This window comes from Dendrobates tinctorius, unplaced genomic scaffold (assembly GCF_039654945.1).
Source record: "Dendrobates tinctorius isolate UK_male_01 unplaced genomic scaffold, ASM3965494v1 ptg000319l, whole genome shotgun sequence".
NCBI lineage: Eukaryota > Metazoa > Chordata > Amphibia > Anura > Dendrobatidae > Dendrobates > Dendrobates tinctorius.
Window position 1 is genome coordinate 2,122,980 of NW_027361986.1, and position 20,781 is coordinate 2,143,760.

At 46.5% G+C, this 20,781-nt stretch overlaps 1 protein-coding gene across 1 annotated transcript in view; it reads right to left on the reverse strand.

Annotated features, from left to right (window-relative positions):
* The window catches only part of TESPA1 (thymocyte expressed, positive selection associated 1), a 46,157-nt gene extending 45,350 nt beyond the window's left edge, over positions 1-807 (reverse strand). Inside the window, exon 1 of the mRNA XM_073561424.1 lies at positions 531-807. The gene's annotated coding sequence lies outside the window, so the exon portion shown is untranslated. The remainder of the gene's footprint in view (positions 1-530) is intronic.
* Positions 808-20,781: the final 19,974 nt, after the last annotated feature.

A 20,781-nucleotide genomic window follows, 5' to 3' on the forward strand; every position in this document is an offset into this window, starting at 1 on the left:
CGTACGCCATGTTAAACATAGGTACGCATGATGCATGCGCACGATGCACTGCGCACAAAAACGCTATTGTGAAACAAGCCTAATTGAGTGCAATACTCCTCCAAGGTGACTGGCTCACTCTTCTGTCCTATGTACATGAAAATCTTCAAAATGTAGCAGCACATTAGAAATAGTGCAGAAAGTGTAAGGATCCATTATTCACCAACACCAGCTACATTTCAGTCCAGCCCTCTCTACTATGGAGCCAGCTTGAGAAAGGCTCCAAAAAGTGGGCTGATACGTAGCTGGTGTGGATCCTTATACTTTCTTCACTACAAGAACAATTTCCAAGATTCACACAAGATAGAGTTACATAGAACATTTTTAACCCATAACATGAAAGTAAGGTTAATGATATGACAGTTCATTACAAAATCTTCAGGTTTACTCAAACGACTTTATGCAAAAATGAATAAAGCCAACATCAAAAACTACTACATCTAATGTTTTGTATGTCTGCCATGATTATTAAAGCCAGCACCAAGTCTTACATATTGCAACTTCTGTCTTTTTCCATTGTTCAATCACGAGCTCTTTTAGAGAATGGATGCATGATGGAGAGTGATAGCAACATGTCCCTTCAGAATCCCCCATAGGTGTCCGGTTGGGTTCAGATGAGGACACATACTGCGTATCCCCTAAGTCTCAACATGAACAATACAGAACTGCAGTTTGGCTATAATCTCACTAATTTGGCATTCCTCCTGGATTGAGTTGAAGATTGAAATGATGAACAGATATTAGTTGCTATCGCTATCTCGTAAGTGAGTTTGGAAAGAGTGGATTCAGAGATGTGACAGCAGTGACATACTGTGGAATCCATCTGCAAATTCATCCATCAGGTGCAATGTTTAACATTTTGTCATTAGTGGAATACTAATTAATAGCAATTAACTTTCAGGCCTCTGTGCAAATTGTTTAGGAAAATCTTGCCGGGCATAACTTACCGCCTGTTCCTGTGCCCAGAGATATGGCAGGCACATCTGCTGATGGACGCACACAGGAAGCTCAGTACCACAATCTTGCTATCTTGTATAATACTAGCTTTTTAGTAAGCACATGTTATTTACGACACTTCCATAGCTGCGCTATATTTTTATCACTTGTGGCTTTGCAGACAGTATTTAAGCCAATGAGCACATTTATATGAACAGTGCGTGTGATTGCTGACATCACTAGGGGGATTCAGCCAAATTCGTTGGCTTTTGGACCTGTTGTAACTATTATATTTTCAACTGATTATACATCACTTAGGAGGACTGATTATGAACTTAAAATGAATCGGTCAGCAGCATTTTTCTATGTGGTCTGAGAGCAGCATAAGGTAGGGTTAGAAAGCCTGATTCCAGGGATGTGTCATGTATTACCCTGTGTGCTGAATTTTCAACACAAGCAGTGTTTTATCAGCAGGAGATTATCACTGACTGACTAGGTCTCACGTCTCAGGCAGTGCAGATATTCTGTGTGTAAGGCTACTTTCACACTTGCGTTTTTTCGCTGTGCGTTTTTTGCGCACACAAACGCATGAAAAAAGCGCATCATGCGCTTGTGTGCTTTTTTTGCGGGTTTTGGTGGCTTTTTTAAAAAAACACATGCGTTTTTTGCGCATGCGTGCACATTACAATGCGCACCCATAGACTTTAATGGGTGTTTTGCTGTAAAAAAAATGCATTGCGTGCGCATGCGTTTTTTTGGGGCAAGTTGGACACACAAAAAAAGCAACAGGATGCCTTTTGTGCGCCCGAGCGCACACTACAAAAAAGAGCATGCTCATACAAACGCATACAAACGCATGTGTATGCGCACCCATGTAAAAGATATGGGAAAAAACGCATGCGTTTTTTTGCGCTAAAAAACAGCGCAAAAAAAGGCAAGTGTGAAACCAGCCTAAGCAGGTTACGGGATGCAGTGACAGACAAAAGACAGAGCAAGAGTTAATAACTTTACTTTAACAGGGGAATACTCCAAGCAGGGAGGTAAACAGTTAAATGAAGGCATAAACGGTTTAATTTGCAAAGGATATGCAGAGCTCATGAATCAGGTAACGGCAGTTCTTGTGAAACACTTAACGTATCAGAAGTTCCTCAGACTATGTGTTAGGGACGGCGGAACGCACTAAATCCTAAATAATGGAAAGTGCGTTTGCTGCCCAGGGTCCACCGTGTAGAGGTGTTAAACTGCTGCTATATAATGGCAGACGCACAATATGCCGGTATATCGCACACAGGTTGAACGTTACCCGGCGTGCACTGAGCGTACTCTGTAGCTTCACAGAGGCGCTTAAAGCATAAACATAAATGCTGAGCCTGCTGGAATCTGCGGACGCCAAGAGGAGCTGCAGACTGCAGCGCGGCGACAGACACTGCCGCTATTTGACAATGCTAGGTAGCAGGCGCACTGTCGGACGCTAGCACTGTGGAGGATGCTTATTGTGGCCTGTACCTTGCCACTGGCTGGCGCTGACTCTAAACCTAAGTCCCTATCCACACACATAATATCAGAGGAAGGGGATCTTAATGAGTCATTCGCAGGTTCATGCATCCATCATCATTCACACAGTTCGCAACTAGAGTCTATACTAGCACATGGCCCGAGTGGCCATGCAAACCTTTTATAGCCGGGACCTTCCGGTAGCTTCCAGATCCCTGAGATGGACCAATCAGATCTGGAGAAGGACCTGGGCATGTGACTCCCGATCTCCAATGGGAGATCCTCTCGTGAGCATGCCCAGCAGAGCGACGGAGGGACTTAGCCTCTGGAGCGATTTGCTGCTGAGCAGCCTGCATTGCTATTGCTGACCCAAAGGTGGCAGCAACAGCCAGACCCACAGAGCAGGTCTGGGCAGAGCGTCTGGAATGACGGGGCTGCTGAGCAATCTCCTCTGTGGTCAATAGAGAATGGGAGACCGCAGAATGTGAGGCTCTGGATTCCTGTTGTGCCGCTGCAGGAACCCGACGCCTAACACTATGTCTCCTGCTGGGAAGTCAATAGTGCCAACAATGCCTGGCGCAGTGCTTATCCAGGAAGGTCCTGTAGGTAACAAGGATCTGTCTTCTGGCGGCAGCAGTCGGTCTCCAGTACCTTACACTGAGCCCCTAGTTCATAAGTTGATGCGGCCGAGTTAATTAAGGCCACAGCACTGTCCGGGTCCAGCATAGACCGACAAGTATAAACTGGCAAATCAGAGTGCAAGTGTCTGTCCTGTACCCAATTTCTCTTATGTGGCACATGCGCTGTACTCATGGACACAGAATGTATGGCACTTTGCTTTCTGGTTGTCACTGGGCACCCTGCACCTCTATCAAGTCCCCGCTGTTGGTGGCTGGGATTAACGAGCGCAGGTCTTCGCAGCACCGGTGCTCTGGGGATGGAGCACTCCTCTCAGCCTGCTGCATGCCACCTGCCCATACCAAAACTGTCTCTAGGCCACCAGGTCTTGAAAGTGGTGAGTGAATAGTGGGTTATAAAGAGCTCAGCATTCATAACACCGCTACTTCTAAAGCAGTGAAATGAAAATTTTTTCAAAACTGTACCAAGCAGTCCAGTATATCACTCATTGCTGGAATCAGGCTCTCTGTCCTTACACGATGATGCTCTCAGATTACATGATAAAAACCTTCTGACAGATTCCATTTAAAGGGTTATTCACAATACTGTCAGTTAACATCTATCCACATCTGCTGGACCACGCCACCAATGATAGGAACAGGACACTGAAGTGCCCCATCAGAATTGATCGATGGCTGCACTGTTCGTAGGTATCTCCACAGCCCCACAGACAATGAATGGTGCTGCAGCGCAGATTAATAGAAAATGGGGTCCTGGCAACTAACAAAGATCCCCTGCTCACCATTTTTAGATATCTCCAAAGCAGGGCGGCAGGACGTTTTTTGGTCCAGTGGCCACATTGTCATACTGAACAAATCCAGACACCACAATGAAAATTAAAGGGGGTATTACTTTCTGTGACATATGTGGCAAATGGAAAGTATAGACCATAAATGTCTATATAAATTCTACTTACAGCAGTCTTAGAAATAGATTCTGCTCCTGAATCCACATCAAAAATAGCATCAAATACTCTGAATAGTTTCCAAATGATTTTAATGGGAAAAGATACTGTAGTGCACCCGGCACTGCTCTTTCTGGGTGCTTCTTGTACTTACTAGGACCCTTGATGGAGAGATGAAGCCAAGTGACAAAGTCATTAATATCAGATCAGTGGTGGTCCCAATTCTAGCTCCCTGATCAATAACCTGTTATTATCTGTAGGGTGGCTGGAGGTAAACATTGAGCAGCATTGTACAGCACAGCTCGTTCAAAAGTTTAAGGGTTTCTGGAAAGAAGCGCCTTTCTAATTTTGAAGATCTACCATAGGGATAGGTCATTCTCGCCAGACAACCCACTAAAAAACAAAGAAATAAGGAAAATATATGTCTGTAGTTAGAATAAGTCCCATTAATGGCTTAATTCATGTAAGATACATATAAGAGTGGTGTACCTGCAGTGACCTGTAGATGGAGCCAAAATCTCTCTGAATTTCCCAGCAGAGGGGATAGAAAGCATTGTCTGAGAGGCAGCTGTGGAACAGTTTGTGGCCTGGACAGGTGGAAGTGTGTGTCCAAGGCTGAAGATAAACTTGAAGCTGACCTGACATCTGCTGGAGGGATCTGTCAACTTAGGGCTCATCCCCATTTGCGATAAAAAAAAGCGGTCCAATTTGAGGATCAAAAATTCGGAAGAGTGCTATGCGAGTGTCATGCGAGTGTCATGCGATTTCCATGCGATTTTTCCGTTTGACATGCGTATGACATCCGTATGCAATCCGTATTCAAGGCGATTTTAACATGAGGTTTTACATAGAGCAGTTCTATAGTTATATATATATATATATATATATATACACAGTATATACTGTATATGTGCATAGATGGATATATAGCTAGATATAGTAAAAGCCGGCGGATGACGCATACAGTAAAGAATAGAATAGGTTAGAATAGAATAGATAGAATATATAATTGCCTTAAATTGTCCGTCATCCACTTCCATCTGGATGTCCCCGAATCCCATAATCCACCGCGCCGACCGAAAGTACGCCGACTGCCATACTGAAATACCCAAGTGATGGGTATTCCAATATGGCACCCGCTGGTGGTACCAGGCCCTTCCACAGTAACACCAGCGAGACACCGCCGGGACCACCCCGTTGCCGCCGGACCCCCCTGCCACGGCTGCTGGACCCGCCACCGACGGACCCCCCCCCAGACCCGCCGCTGCCTGCCCACCCACCTCTGTCACAGCCGGCAGGAAAGACCGCGGCTTGCAGCCTGTGCTGGAGATGGGGTGCGGGCGCTCTCTGGTGGTCTGGTGGCGCTGCACCCCATCTCCAGCACAGGCCGCAAGCCGCGGTCTTTCCTGCCTGCTAACCGCTGCCAGGACCCCCCGCCGCTGGATTTTTCCGCCTCTGAACCCCCCCCCACTGCCGCCGCTGGACCCGCCGCTGCTGGCCACGCCACCAGGCCCCCCCGCCAGACCCGCCGCTGCCTGCCCACCATGTACATACACACACACACACACATGTACATACACACACATGTACATACACACATGTACGTACACACACATGTACACAAACACATGTACACACATACACATGTACATACACACACACGTACTCACATATACAGGCACACACACGTACTCACATATACACACAACGTACTCACATATACGCACACACGTACTCACATACATACACACACATACTCACACGTACTCACACACACGTACTCACACACACGTACCCACATACACACACACATACTCAAATACACACACACGTACTCACCTACACACACACATACTCATATACACACACACGTACTCACACACATACATACTCACATACACACACATACTCACATACACACACACACGTACTCACATATACACGCACATATACTCACATACACACACATACTCACATACACACGTATTCACATACACACACACATACTCACATACTCACACACACGCACATACTCACATACACACACATACTCACATAAACACACGTACTCACATACACACACACACACATACTCATATACACACATACTCACATACACACACATATTCACATACACACACGTACTCACACACACACACGTACTCACATACACACACGTACTCACACACACACACGTACTCACATACACACACACACATGTACTCATACAGTATCTCCAGCACAGGCCGCAAACCGCCCTCTTTCCTGCCGGCTGTGATTGCATGGAAGTGGGTGGGCAGGCAGCTGCGGGACACACACACGTACACACACACACACATGTACGTACACACACACACACATGTACTCACACACACACACACATGTACACACACATATGTATTCACACACACATGTACACACACACGTACTCACCCCCCAACACACACTTCCCTCCCGATGCGATAGCATCGGGCACACCTCTAGTAGATATATACACATAGAATAGGTGTATATATGTCACACACACACACACACACATATAAATATATACTCACATATACAGACACACACGTACTCACATATACACACACACGTACTCACATATACACACACACGTACTCACATATACACACACACTTACTCACATACATACACACACGTACTCACATGTACTCACACACACACGTACTCACATACACACACACACATACTCACATACACACACACGTACTCACATACACACACACGTACTCACATACACACACACGTATTCACATACACACACATGTACTCACACACACACGTACTCACATACACACACACGTACTCACATACACACACACACGTACTCACATATACAAACACACATACTCACATACACACACACACGTATTCACATACACACACACGTACTCACACACACGTACTCACATACACACACACGTATTCACATACACACACGTACTCACATACACACGTACTCACATACACACACACATATTCACACACACACACACACTCACATACACACACGTACTCACACACACACTCACACACATATTCACATACACACACACACGTACTCACACACACACGTACTCACATACACACACACGTACTCACATACACACACATGTACTCACATCTACAGCACAGGCCGCAAACCACCCTCTTTCCTGCCGGCTGTGACTGCACAGAGGTGGGTGGGCAGGCAGCTGCGGGACACACATGTACGTACATACACACACATGTACGTACGCACACATACACGTACTCACACACACACGTACTCACACACACACCCCACACACCCACACACTTCCCTCCCTCCCTGGGCAGAAGTCCCTCAGAGCGGTATAAGGCGGCGCTTCCGGTCATGCGGTGAGGGGTCAGAAGCAATGGAGTTGGCGTCTGACGTCACTGATGCATGCACACCACGGGTTCATTGCCTTGGTTATGCGTTTCCACACGTCACTGATTCTGCGCCCACCCCACTGACATTTCAGTGGTGGGCGTGCATCAGTGACGTCAGATGCCGACTCCATTGCTTCTGACCCCTCACCGCATGACGGGAAGCGCCACGTTATACCGCTCCGAGGGACTTCCGCCCACTAATATATAAAAATCTGAGCAATATACTAAGATAACACCCCCCCAAAGAAGCATCAAAGCGAAACGCGCGTTGGGGTCTTTCTGCCCACACTTCAGCCAGGTTGTTTTTTGATATATGCACCGTTTGACATATTTATTATGGCCAGTATTTTTTGAACCACTGAATCACTAGATTTTATCCGTAAGCCCTGCTGCTAGTTTGCATTTTTCTCTATATACTTTTAAGTAGGTCCGTTATTTGGTTCACTTGTTTTGCACTACTGCACTTCATACTTGTTATTATTCATTTTTTTAGAGATATTTGCTCACTCACATGTATATATATATTTCATGTAGGTTTTTATTTACCATATTTATTATTTATATACATGTGTGTATCGTATATATATACATTTTATCACACTTTATATCTGGCTGTTATTTCCATTTTATATGGGTGTTTCATATATGGCTCATTATTAATTTTTGTATCATTGTTATGGTCATACGTGATATATATGGATTTAATTTATTAATTTATATCGACCTGGTTTCAGTGTGGCATCTAGGTGTCGCTGATTCCCTTATTTACATCTGTTGTATTATATATCAATTTTATCCTTCATTTCTAATAATAAAATCATTATACATTTTTTATATTGCTCCTTGGTCCTATTCTTTTTGGGTTTTTGCCTAGGCAACAAGCAGTAAAATTAAAAGTGCAGAATGGAGATTATTTTTACAAGAAATAAGCTGCAAAGTTACTTGATTTAAAAGCACTTTAAAAATGTGCCCACTTAAGATGATGAAACAACCCCTTTAATTAAGGCAAAGTCCCTTTAATAAATCTGAAGACAGATAACACAGTATGTCTCCAGCTGCTGCTGCTTTTCTCATCCTTTTTTGTGTAGTCACCTCTCTCAGGTTATAGTAGCCCTCCTGCATCTCCATGAGTATTGTGGTCCTGCTCAATCCACCATTGCTTTCTTCAGCTGCCTGTCTCCTTCACTAGTCACCCATATGGGTGGCTTCAGGTTTTCCTGAAGGGCCAGTAGTGGTGATACTCTGTGTTAATCTCCTATCACCAGGGTATTAATGAGTGTTCTCCCCCATTGCTGTGGACCTACGCTGTAATGTCCATTAGTTTCCAGATCATTGCAAAGATGGTTGTTGATTTGTCCTCTTGGCATTGTCTCAGCTTGCTTCCAACGTGGTCAACCCATCGGCATCTTGCCCTGATCTTCTTTCTGCATGTCTACCATTGAGAATATAATTTTTTAATTTGTCAGACTACTCTTTCTTTTTTCAGCTTTAGCACAGTGTATTGTAGTCAGTTGTTGGTAGTGGAAGCGACTCAAAACTTTGCTCAAATACAACATGTGACAAATTTTGCATCTTTTCGATGCCAGAAAACTGAAGTACAGGGAATAATGAATTCCATAATTTTCTGTATACAACTACAAGACCTTCAGTAAGTGACACAGCACTGGAATCAGGGTTTCTCCTAGATAGGGCAGGTGGTGACAGATTCCTTTAGAATACATTCTGCATTTTATAATCTCTTGCTACTAAAACAACCTGGACAATTTTGGTTACAATAAAATCAGAGGAGATTATCTCATCTACTTGATGAAAGATAATTAGATAATCACCCATCCATAGAAATAATAGGTGGATTCTTTCCTCAGCGAGTTACAGCACCATACACGACGTCATTTCACAATGGCTTGTGGTTGCACGAACCATATTTCCGACATGTGTCACGTGGCACTCATTCTTCCGTAATGTTTCCAGATCCTGATTTAATTGACTTTTGACACACAAACAATAAAACCTATAGAGGAAAAGTATGTGGAGTGACTTACCAGGGAGTTGGGAAAGAATTTTTAAAATGATAATCATGTTTCATTCTATGTAGTTGTTAGCACAAACAGATTTTTTGACTCCCAGTGTCACATATCAGGTAATACGTGAAAAACAATGTCTGGTTGCCAAACTTACATATTACGTTGCTGACGCTCTGTAGACATGGCATTCACATACAGCATGTCAGCATTATTAATTGGAACCAATGAAAGATATGCATGGCGACCATTATATACCCACCAATTTTTCTAAATTTTTCTTGCGAAGAGTCCTAGTAATCTAGTTTTTGTGTTTGTGTACTGTATTTGTCATTGTGATCTTGTGTTTGTTCAGTATAGGGGACACTAGAGTTATCAGGGGCTGCCGACGTTGAGCGGAGGGGCACCGTGTCGACTGTTTAGGGTGCCAACCTCTGCGGTTAGGTAGGTGAACAGGTCTATAGGGCCTACTAGGGACTTTTAGTCCGTGTATACTATTTTTTCCTGGTATTATAGTTCCCATTTTTTAAGGGTTTTGTATAATTAATAAATAATTTTAGTAAATTACATTAAAAGTTATTTTTTAAGGGTTTTTTTCAGTTAGTTCTTAATAATATTTGCCCTATTTATCCAAATCTATTTATTTGGATCTTTCAGCATTATTACCTGACACTGGGACCCAATGCTTTGCCTTCTGTTATTGCCTCCCTTCAACATGTGGTTATTTTCATCATTTCATAATTTGTAACAAGACAAACTATACCAAATGGTAGCTAATTATAAGCACCATACAGCCTCCAATGCCATAAAACAGCAAAATAAAACTTCCATACAGTTGTCTTACGTTGCCAAATGTTATAAAAATAATACAGTGCCTAAATAGCCACCCTACCAGGAGCCTTACTGGGGGTCTTTAAGGATCAGGTGCTGGCTGGACAGACATCTGACTGGGATGATTTAGCAAATCCTGCTTTGAGCAGGGGGTTGGACCAGTTGGCCCAGGAGGTCCCTTCCAACTCTACGATTCTATGATTCTGATTCTATGTCTCTGTAGGTGAGAGGTTAGGATGACGAAGACGTCGTGGAGACAAAGGGGTTAGGATGTTGTGTGAAATTTTATATATTAATGTTATGTATATGATAAAAGTTACATTACGTTTTACCCCTATGGCCGGTGTTGTGTGTTCTGTTCTCCTATAGGCTATACCGAAGGCAGTCTCTAAGAGTGTGGGATGTCTATCCACTAGGGGAACCATACAGAAGATAGTGATATAGTTGCTCTACACTAAGGATTAGTTAGTCAATAGAGTAGAGTTTAGCCCACAGTTTGGGAGAGTTTTAGATCAGTTTTATAAGAAAAGGTTTTTTTCCAGGTCAGATAATTCAGTTCAGTCATTGAGTTAGTCAGAGTTCAAGACTCACTCAGTAAAGGAGTGTGGAGTGGAGAGTAAAAGCTGGACAAGACAGTGTTAGCAGGAGCAAGAAGGGTCAGAGGCAGCAGAGCTGTACCGGTGCTGTCAGGTCAAGTTTCCCCACAGCATGAGATGAGGACCCATTCTAAGTTTCGTCTGGATGCTGGGACAGTCTTGAGCTTGAGGTCCGGAAGATGTATTGACAGCCATACCCCTGTCCTCTCTGTGAGGAAGATGTCAGTCGGGTCGCAGAGAAAGGAAAGGATAGTGATCTTCAAGGAAGCTGTTATGCCAGAAGGAGAGTCCCTAGGGCGAGCTAGGACAGTGGGGCCAGGGACAAGTTGGGAGAAAGATGAAAGGAGATGAAGATTGACAGGCTAGAAAAACAAAGGTAGCCACTAAAATGGGACTACATTTTATTCTGTATGCTGCAGCCTTGTGTAACCGAATTGCACAATATAGTTGGACCTGTTAAACCGGACCCAGTGTCTCCTGTTTTGTCTGAAGCTACACCCGTATTTGATCCCATGTATGGGGAGGTAGAAGGTACTCCTGAAGGAGCAGTAAGTAAAGAACCAACTCCACCGCACCACACACTCATGACTGACTCCTGTTTAGAAGAGGGGTTTCAGGTCAACCAGAGCTCTGTTCTGGCCAACAGCATTCGACTCTGTGCCCTCCTTCAAGTGTCGCTGCAAGCATGGTAAGGCCCTGAAAAATGAAGAAAACATGGAAACCTAAGAAAGCAAGGAAATAGAAGAAACTAGAAGCTAAAAGAGTTAATTACCGTATTTTTCAGACTATAAGACGGAGGAAAGTAGAAAAAAATTACCATCCTGGTTTACATGGTCCCCATCCTGGTATACATGGCCACCATCCCCATCCTGGCATACATTGCCACTATCTACATCCTAGAATACATGGCCCTCCATCCCCCTACTGGTATACATGGCCCTTCATCCGCATCCTGGTGTACATGGCCACCATCCTCATCTGGGTTTACATGACCACCATCCCCATCCTGGTATACTCAGCCACCATCCCCATCCTGCTGGCCACCATCGGCATCATGGTATACATGGCCCCCATTCATCATCCTGGTATACATGGCCTCCTTTATCCCCATCCTGATATACATGCCACCCCCAATACTGGGAAAACATGGCTCGCATCCCCATCCTCTCACATGCTGAGATCAGCTGCTGGAATACTCACTGCACTACACACTTAAGATTATGGGTGCGTAGAACAGTGAACATTCAATTTCTTTAATAGCGAGCACAGTGGTAGCTGCAGCGGCAGGCTTCTTGCAGCTGCCAGGCGATCAGGTGTACCCACTATTAAAGAGAATTAATATATACTGCCCCCCACTCCCATGGGCGTGGAGAGCAGTGTCTATTTAATCTCTAATAGCAGGCACACGAGATTACCCGGCAGCTGCAAGAAGCCTGCAAGGTGCAAACCAGGAAGACAAACGCCTCTCCTGGTAAGAGATGACAAGATCAGAGAGTGCATCTAGAGGTGGAGTCGAGATAAGCAACAGTGGAGCCTATTGGGTGGGAAGCGTACCAGAAGTGACTCACCGGCACCATTTTCCTTCCAGCATTTCATGAGAGAGTGAGAGGGGGCGTGTTGAGAGACTTGCTGACAATGAGCAGCACCAGAGGCTGAGAGCATGTACTTTTCCTCTGATGAGGAGGTGATATTCATTACTACCCAAGGGATCGCTGCCGGAAAGAGTCTACATAAAACCGAAGAAGTCCCCATGGCAGCTGCCATCTACTGAGAGGCCATGGTGGCCCTCATCCAACACGATGTCCAGCTCATATTTTGGAGCCAGATGGACGGAGAAGAGAAGTTGCCGGCCTTGGAGTATGTACCTCCGGAAGGTCAGTGCACTCCTCCTGGGTCGTCCATCTCCCCCCAAGTGGCTGTAGAAAATGAGAAGGAGGAGGAAAAGGATATTCCTCTGCCTGCTCCCATTCCCCTTCCATGGGCTCAGACTGAAACCTTTAACTGGGAACAGGTAAGGTGGGACACCCAGATCCTCTAGAGGCTGACCTCCTCTGGCTTCCGCCGGCCGCGAGAGCTTCCCAACATGGTTAAGGAAAAAATACAGGCCAACTATCTGGCCCAGGAGGGGCCGAAGTGGGCCCAATTCAAGGAACAGTGCACGGAGGGGAAGGGTTGTCTACTTTAACCATACAAAAGGCTTTGGTTTCATTAATGAGCAAGGCACAGAAGACGAAGTTTACGTAAATAGGGCTATGGTGAAAAGAAAGACTTTGCCCTAATGCCTGCACATCTTGTATGTTAGCGAGAAGGTCAATTTTTACAAAGTGTGGTGCTGCAAAGGCTGGTATGTGGTGGGTGTCATGCGCCCCTCTATTCCTGAAGAGGTAGCTCGGTGGAAGGAGGAAGCACAGAAATCAGCTGAAACACCCACCTGCACCTGCACAACCCATGTACCGAGCATTGGATCTGCCCAAATCACTGGCAAGGGTCAGTGCATGAGCCCAGACCTGTGCTCCAGCCCCTGTTTGGGTGCCCTCTTTCATCTCCGCACACACAGACTCCCTTGCTCCCCACCACTTAAAGAAGACTTTTCACTCCTTTTTTATTTACCTGAATTTTACTGAGCCAAATATGCAAATTTTCCCTTCAACCAAAGGGATGATAACAGAGATTCTTCTCTGGGGCGTTTACTTTTCCCCTTGTATGATGCAAGAAAGTAAGAAGGCAGTTCCCAGAGAGGGGAAAAAAGCAAAAGTCCACAGAGAGTATGACATCAGGCATTTTCAGCATGATCTGGTGAGACTTGATATGCTTAACTTGACCACGCCGAGAACTCCTCACTCCTGTCACTTCCTGTCATTATAGTGCCAGAAGCATAGAAGAGTGCAGTGCTGCAGCAGTGAAGATGATTGTGGGCGCAGTATTTGTCATAATCTTCTGAACGTACAACAGGCACTGACCTGGCACTATTGTGGCACCTCTGAGGGTTCAGTCGTCACAGAGGTACTGCACCTCCTCCTGAGGTGGGTACCCCACCATTCAGGTAAGGTGGAGACACCTGACCACACTCCAACACCTGCATCCCACACAACATAGTAGTGTAGCAAAGCACCCTTTAGTGGCTCCCTGCTTGGAACAGGAAGAGTGCTGGGAGGTGGGTGGAGCTTAGTCTGCACCAGAAGATTGTGAAGAGTTTAGGATTTAGTCAGTCTGACGGGGTCAGTCTGTGAGAGAAGATCCCCGGAGAGGGATGGACGAGGGAAGTGCTGCAGCAGACCTCAGTGACCTGGGTCTGCTGACACAGGAAAGAGACACAGATGGAAAGCCTGACTCTTTATAAGAAAGATAGATTTGAATGGAACGTAAGATGAAGAGGAGGACTGAGGATTAGGGTTAGAGCAGAACCCTTCCCAATTTCACAGCGCAAGGCCGGGGTCCGGTCCCCGAGGTTGTATGGATACTAATGGTCCTGCAGCAGACACCGGAGGAATAGAAGTTGTCACCACTTTATTCCCACACAAGACTTAGGGGCACAACAGCAACGTGAGAGAGCCGGACTTAGTAGCAAGGAGTCCCCGAAGCAGGCTACAGCTGTCTGCCGTACAAGTAGAGTTCATAGGAACATCTGACAGGAGGAACTCCAGTGTAACTCAGTACTGAGAGTACTTCATTATAGGCGCAAAAGGGAGACGTTCAGAAAAAGCACATACAGTATGTTGGCGGAGTGTTGGAACGGAGTACTTCATCTTGCCTGGAAGTTGGCTGAGCTCCTGACCCGGAGGACATGGCACGGATGCGGGCACCTGTATGCACAACAGACTGTGAGTAAAGCTTTGGAACTACATGCCCTGGTGTCCTCCGCTTATTCCTGCACCAACACCCTCAGCACTGCTACATCTCTGTGCCTGACACTGCACCATCTACGTGTCTCCCCTATCTCTTCACCTACACTGCCCTGGGACTACTGCCCTACCTGTGGAGGGCCACAACATCATTGCTACACTACACCATCTGTCCCAGAGGATCTGTTTGCAGCGTCGGCTTAACATCTTTCTTGCCGAACACCACAGGTGGCGTCACGAATCATTCAATGAACATTTCCGCTATTTACAATGGGCGCCCAGGGCCACGGACCGGGTCATAGCTGCCGTGACAACAACCTCACTCGTGGAGATCTGCGGGCCTGGTACCGAGTACCCCGCCGCCCTGGGTGTGAGGGCGACCCAACTTGGCATCACAAACAGGATAACGAAGCCCGGTACCACCGGGTTCTGTGTGCCGAAGATTTATTGGACTTAACTGCTGAGAATGTGCAAAATAACCAAATTAATAGACTGTAAAATGGACTCTCAAAATGGCCGCTGGCGCGGTGAAGGAGGGCGTGATAACATGGGTGGTCCTAAGAAAAGAGCACGGACAATCCTGGGCCTCCTCTGCCTTAACTTCTATGCTACAGCAACATGGCCCACCCCCAGAGGGGTTCGTACAGTATACTGGCTTGGTATGGAGGAGTAGGAAGAAGACGCCGCCCCCAGAAGGAGGAGCGAAGCCCAGTGGCGGGAAAGAAGCCCGGGAAGGAAGAAGAACGCCAGGACGCCATGATGAAAGAAGGAAGGAGGCCCGAAGAGTGCGGGGAAGTTGAGCAGAACTTCCCCGGCGCAGAAGCTGAAGGCTCCGACCCTGCTTCCAAAATGGACCGCCAGCAACTGGTGTTAGGAGTGGCGGAAGACACTAAATAAAAAATAATTAAAGTGCCTTCGCCACCCGGGGTCCACCGTGCGGAGGATGGAAAAACCGCTGCTAGAGAGGCAGCGCACAAGGCGGTAATGTGCACAAGGGTTAGACGGCACCCAGTGCACAAAAGCAAGCTCTGTTTTACACACAGAGCTGCAGGTAAATAAGCTCAAATAAGACACTGAGTCTGTTCAGCGTCACAGACCCACAGCGATACAGTCGTGGTATTCGCGGTCACAGGAGTAACCTTAAAGAGCAGGATTATTCGGTCTAGACCTACCGTCAAACAAGGTGCGAAGCGTCGCAACCGCGGACGCAGAGAAAGCTGCAACTGCAGCATGGCAAGAACTGAGCCGCTGGCAAGGCGCTGCAATAACGCTGGCGCAATGCAGACGCTAAGCTGCTGAGCAAGATGGAGCATATGCACGCTGGCGCTAGCGCTGCTACTGGCTGAACCCAAACACCCACACAATCGTATTATCAAAGGGAACGGGTTTCTTAATAAGTCAGGAGGAGCCAATAGGATTAGACACAGGACCTGAGCATGTGACTCCCGAACTCCAATGAGAGCTCGTCCCATGAGCATGCTCAGTGGAGGGAACAGAGGACTTAGCCTCTGGAGAGAGTTGCCGCAAGGCACTCTCCTCTGCAATCTCCTCTACCGCAGATGAAACGCAGGAGACAGCAGCATGTAAGGGTCTAGATTTCATCACAGGGAAGGAAGAAATCAGACTCCTATCATTACCCCCTCCTAGGGCCCCCTCCTCCCTGAGCCTTCTGAACCATCAACCTGGGCTCAAACTCACCCGAAGGCGAGCTTGATGTCCTGGCAGGTGTTACAGTAAACCGGGACACCTGGAAGGCATCAGTGGAAGTAAAGTCACCAGGTTTTAACAGAGACACACCAGGTTTTAACAGAGACACCTGGGAGATGGCAGGAGCTGGCGATGCAACTGAACGCCGCCGCGAATCAGCGTCCGTCACCACTCTCCGCTTAGGAAGGTTAACCTGGACACATGAAGTGCAAGCCTGGAAAAAATTTTTAATATCCCGAGTAGAGTTGAGCGACTTTTGCTTTTTTAGGGTCGCGTTTCGTTTAGTGAAACCCGACTTTTCCAAAAGTCGGGTCGAGCAAGATCGTCCGATTATAGGGAAAAGTCGGGGTCGTCCCGAAACACGAAACCCAATCTAAGTCAATGGGGAATAAAAGTCGGCAGTGAGAGGAGGACAGGAAACACACCTACAGTGCCCATTTGAATGCCAAAAGCATCAATTCTTCTTACTTAAGCATGTCAACCTTAATTAACTTCATAATACAAGTTACGCACTGAAAAATGGGGGTTATTTGGCTAAATTTGTGGGGGGGGAGGGCTGGCTGCAGGTTTTCATGTGCCCTGGGCGAAAGAGCGCCCCTTTAACACATACCACAACTCATCATGCTCCGATACGGCAGAGAAATAGCGGTATAGTACAATGAAAAATACCTCACTTTTTACATCTCATGACAAGGCCCATCTATTTCTCCATACAAAATCATTGGTCCCATATAATGTTTGAAACAGTATATGATGAGCTCCACATAATGGTACAGTATATGTTGGTCCCCATGGATGAAGCTCCACTGTCTTATGGGCGCAAATAATGCTCCAAACATAATGGGCCCCATTTCTACTGCTCTAGTGTATAATGGGCCCTGTAAATGCTGCTCCAGTGTCTGATGTCCACGTTTGGAATGTTCCAGTGTATGGTGGGCCCCATCTATCATTCTCCAGAGTATAGTGCTCCCCAAAAATTGCTGTCCCAACATAGAAAACAATCAAATAAGTCTCCTCGCTAGGGAATCCCTGTACTTGTCTGGACAGGTGCTGTAGCTTGCTTAACAGCTCGCCAGCCGTTCTCACACCCAGTATGGATTGCACGTGATTGCACAAAGGTTAGAAAGGGTACCGTATCCCTGGATAACATGTATGGATAGCGTACACATTCAAAATATATGTCTATACAGCATGAGGCAGGCTCAGACGGTGTTAGGCCCAGTATGGATTGCACGTCATTGCACAAAGGTTAGAAGGGGTACCGTATCCCCGGATAACATGTATGGATAGCGTACACATTCAAAATATATGTCTATACAGCATGAGGCAGGCTCAGACGGTGTTAGGCCCAGTATGGATTGCACGTCATTGCACAAAGGTTAGAAGGGGTACCGTATCCCCGGATAACATGTATGGATAGCGTACACATTCAAAATATATGTCTATACAGCATGAGGCAGGCTCAGACGGTGTTAGGCCCAGTATGGATTGCACGTCATTGCACAAAGGTTAGAAGGGGTACCGTATCCCCGGATAACATGTATGGATAGCGTACACATTCAAAATATATGTCTATACAGCATGAGGCAGGCTCAGACGGTGTTAGGCCCAGTATGGATTGCACGTCATTGCACAAAGGTTAGAAGGGGTACCGTATCCCCGGATAACATGTATTGATAGCGTACACATTCAAAATATATGTCTATACAGCATGAGGCAGGCTCAGACGGTGTTAGGCCCAGTATGGATTGCACATCATTGCACAAAGGTTAGAAGGGGTACCGTATCCCCGGATAACATGTATGGATAGCGTACACATTCAAAATATATGTCTATACAGCATGAGGCAGGCTCAGACGGTGTTAGGCCCAGTATGGATTGCACGTCATTGCACAAAGGTTAGAAGGGGTACCGTATCCCCGGATAACATGTATGGATAGCGTACACATTCAAAATATATGTCTATACAGCATGAGGCAGGCTCAGACGGTGTTAGGCCCAGTATGGATTGCACGTCATTGCACAAAGGTTAGAAGGGGTACCGTATCCCCGGATAACATGTATGGATAGCGTACACATTCAAAATATATGTCTATACAGCATGAGGCAGGCTCAGACGGTGTTAGGCCCAGTATGGATTGCACGTCATTGCACAAAGGTTAGAAGGGGTACCGTATCCCCGGATAACATGTATGGATAGCGTACACATTCAAAATATATGTCTATACAGCATGAGGCAGGCTCAGACGGTGTTAGGCCCAGTATGGATTGCACGTCATTGCACAAAGGTTAGAAGGGGTACCGTATCCCCGGATAACATGTATGGATAGCGTACACATTCAAAATATATGTCTATACAGCATGAGGCAGGCTCAGACGGTGTTAGGCCCAGTATGGATTGCACGTCATTGCACAAAGGTTAGAAGGGGTACCGTATCCCCGGATAACATGTATGGATAGCGTACACATTCAAAATATATGTCTATACAGCATGAGGCAGGCTCAGACGGTGTTAGGCCCAGTATGGATTGCACGTCATTGCACAAAGGTTAGAAGGGGTACCGTATCCCCGGATAACATGTATGGATAGCGTACACATTCAAAATATATGTCTATACAGCATGAGGCAGGCTCAGACGGTGTTAGGCCCAGTATGGATTGCACGTCATTGCACAAAGGTTAGAAGGGGTACCGTATCCCCGGATAACATGTATGGATAGCGTACACATTCAAAATATATGTCTATACAGCATGAGGCAGGCTCAGACGGTGTTAGGCCCAGTATGGATTGCACGTCATTGCACAAAGGTTAGAAGGGGTACCGTATCCCCGGATAACATGTATGGATAGCGTACACATTCAAAATATATGTCTATACAGCATGAGGCAGGCTCAGACGGTGTTAGGCCCAGTATGGATTGCACGTCATTGCACAAAGGTTAGAAGGGGTACCGTATCCCCGGATAACATGTATGGATAGCGTACACATTCAAAATATATGTCTATACAGCATGAGGCAGGCTCAGACGGTGTTAGGCCCAGTATGGATTGCACGTCATTGCACAAAGGTTAGAAAGGGTACCGTATCCCTGGATAACATGTATGGATAGCATACACATTCAAAATATATGTCTATACAGCATGAGGCAGGCTCAGACGGTGTTAGGCCCAGTATGGATTGCACGTCATTGCACAAAGGTTAGAAGGGGTACCGTATCCCCGGATAACATGTATGGATAGCGTACACATTCAAAATATATGTCTATACAGCATGAGGCAGGCTCAGACGGTGTTAGGCCCAGTATGGATTGCACGTCATTGCACAAAGGTTAGAAAGGGTACCGTATCCCCGGATAACATGTATGGATAGCGTACACATTCAAAATATATGTCTCAGGAGGCAGGCTCAGACGGTGTCAGGCACAGTATGGATTTGACGGCCCAGATTACACAGCGAAGGAGCAGGGAGAGGTAAAGATTGCAAATGCTGGGGCCCTGGCAAAGCAAGGGGGGCCCACTCGTGGGCGTCGGTACTGGCACTGGGCCCCTCATAGTACAGCGGTGTGTCTGACGGCGGGTGTGCACCACCACCGTCAGAGACACTTGATTGCACTATGAGGGACCCTGTGCCAGTGCCCGCGCCCAAGAGTCGGCCTACCCACCTGTCCAGGGCAACGGCACTCGCACGGTGTCGTGCGCTAGGTGGTGACCCCGGCCATGGGGGGGGAGGCAGCACAGTTAGGGAGTTTTAGAAAGTGGCATATGTTGATGTTGGACATTCAACTGATGCAAAAGGCGAAATAGGTGAAGTACCAGGAAGAGGTGGACCAAAGCAAGCCATTTTTCTGTCACCCTATGTGTCATCAGGGGAAGGTGGGACAAAATCCTTGGAAACCCATGCGTGGTTCATTTTAATGAAGGTTAGATCATCCACATTTTGGGTTGACAGACGGGTCCTTTTTTCTGTCAGGATTGATCCAGCTGCACTGAAGACTCTTTCCGATAGCACACTTGCAGCTGGGCAAGCGAGCTCCTGTAAGGCATATTGGGCCAATTCAGGCCAGGTGTCCAGTTTAGCGGCCCAATAGTCAAAGGGGAATGACCTGTGTGGGAGAACATCGATATGGGAGGAAAAGTAGTTTGTAACCATAGTTGACAACTGCTGTCTCCTGTCACTTTCCATCGATGCAGTATTACCAGTTGTGTGAGCGGTAATTGAAAAATCAGTCCACAACATTGTCATGAAACCCCTGTCTCCAACGCCACTTCTGCTGTGTGCACCACGAACACCTCTGCCAAGCTGCCCCCGGCCCGTACGG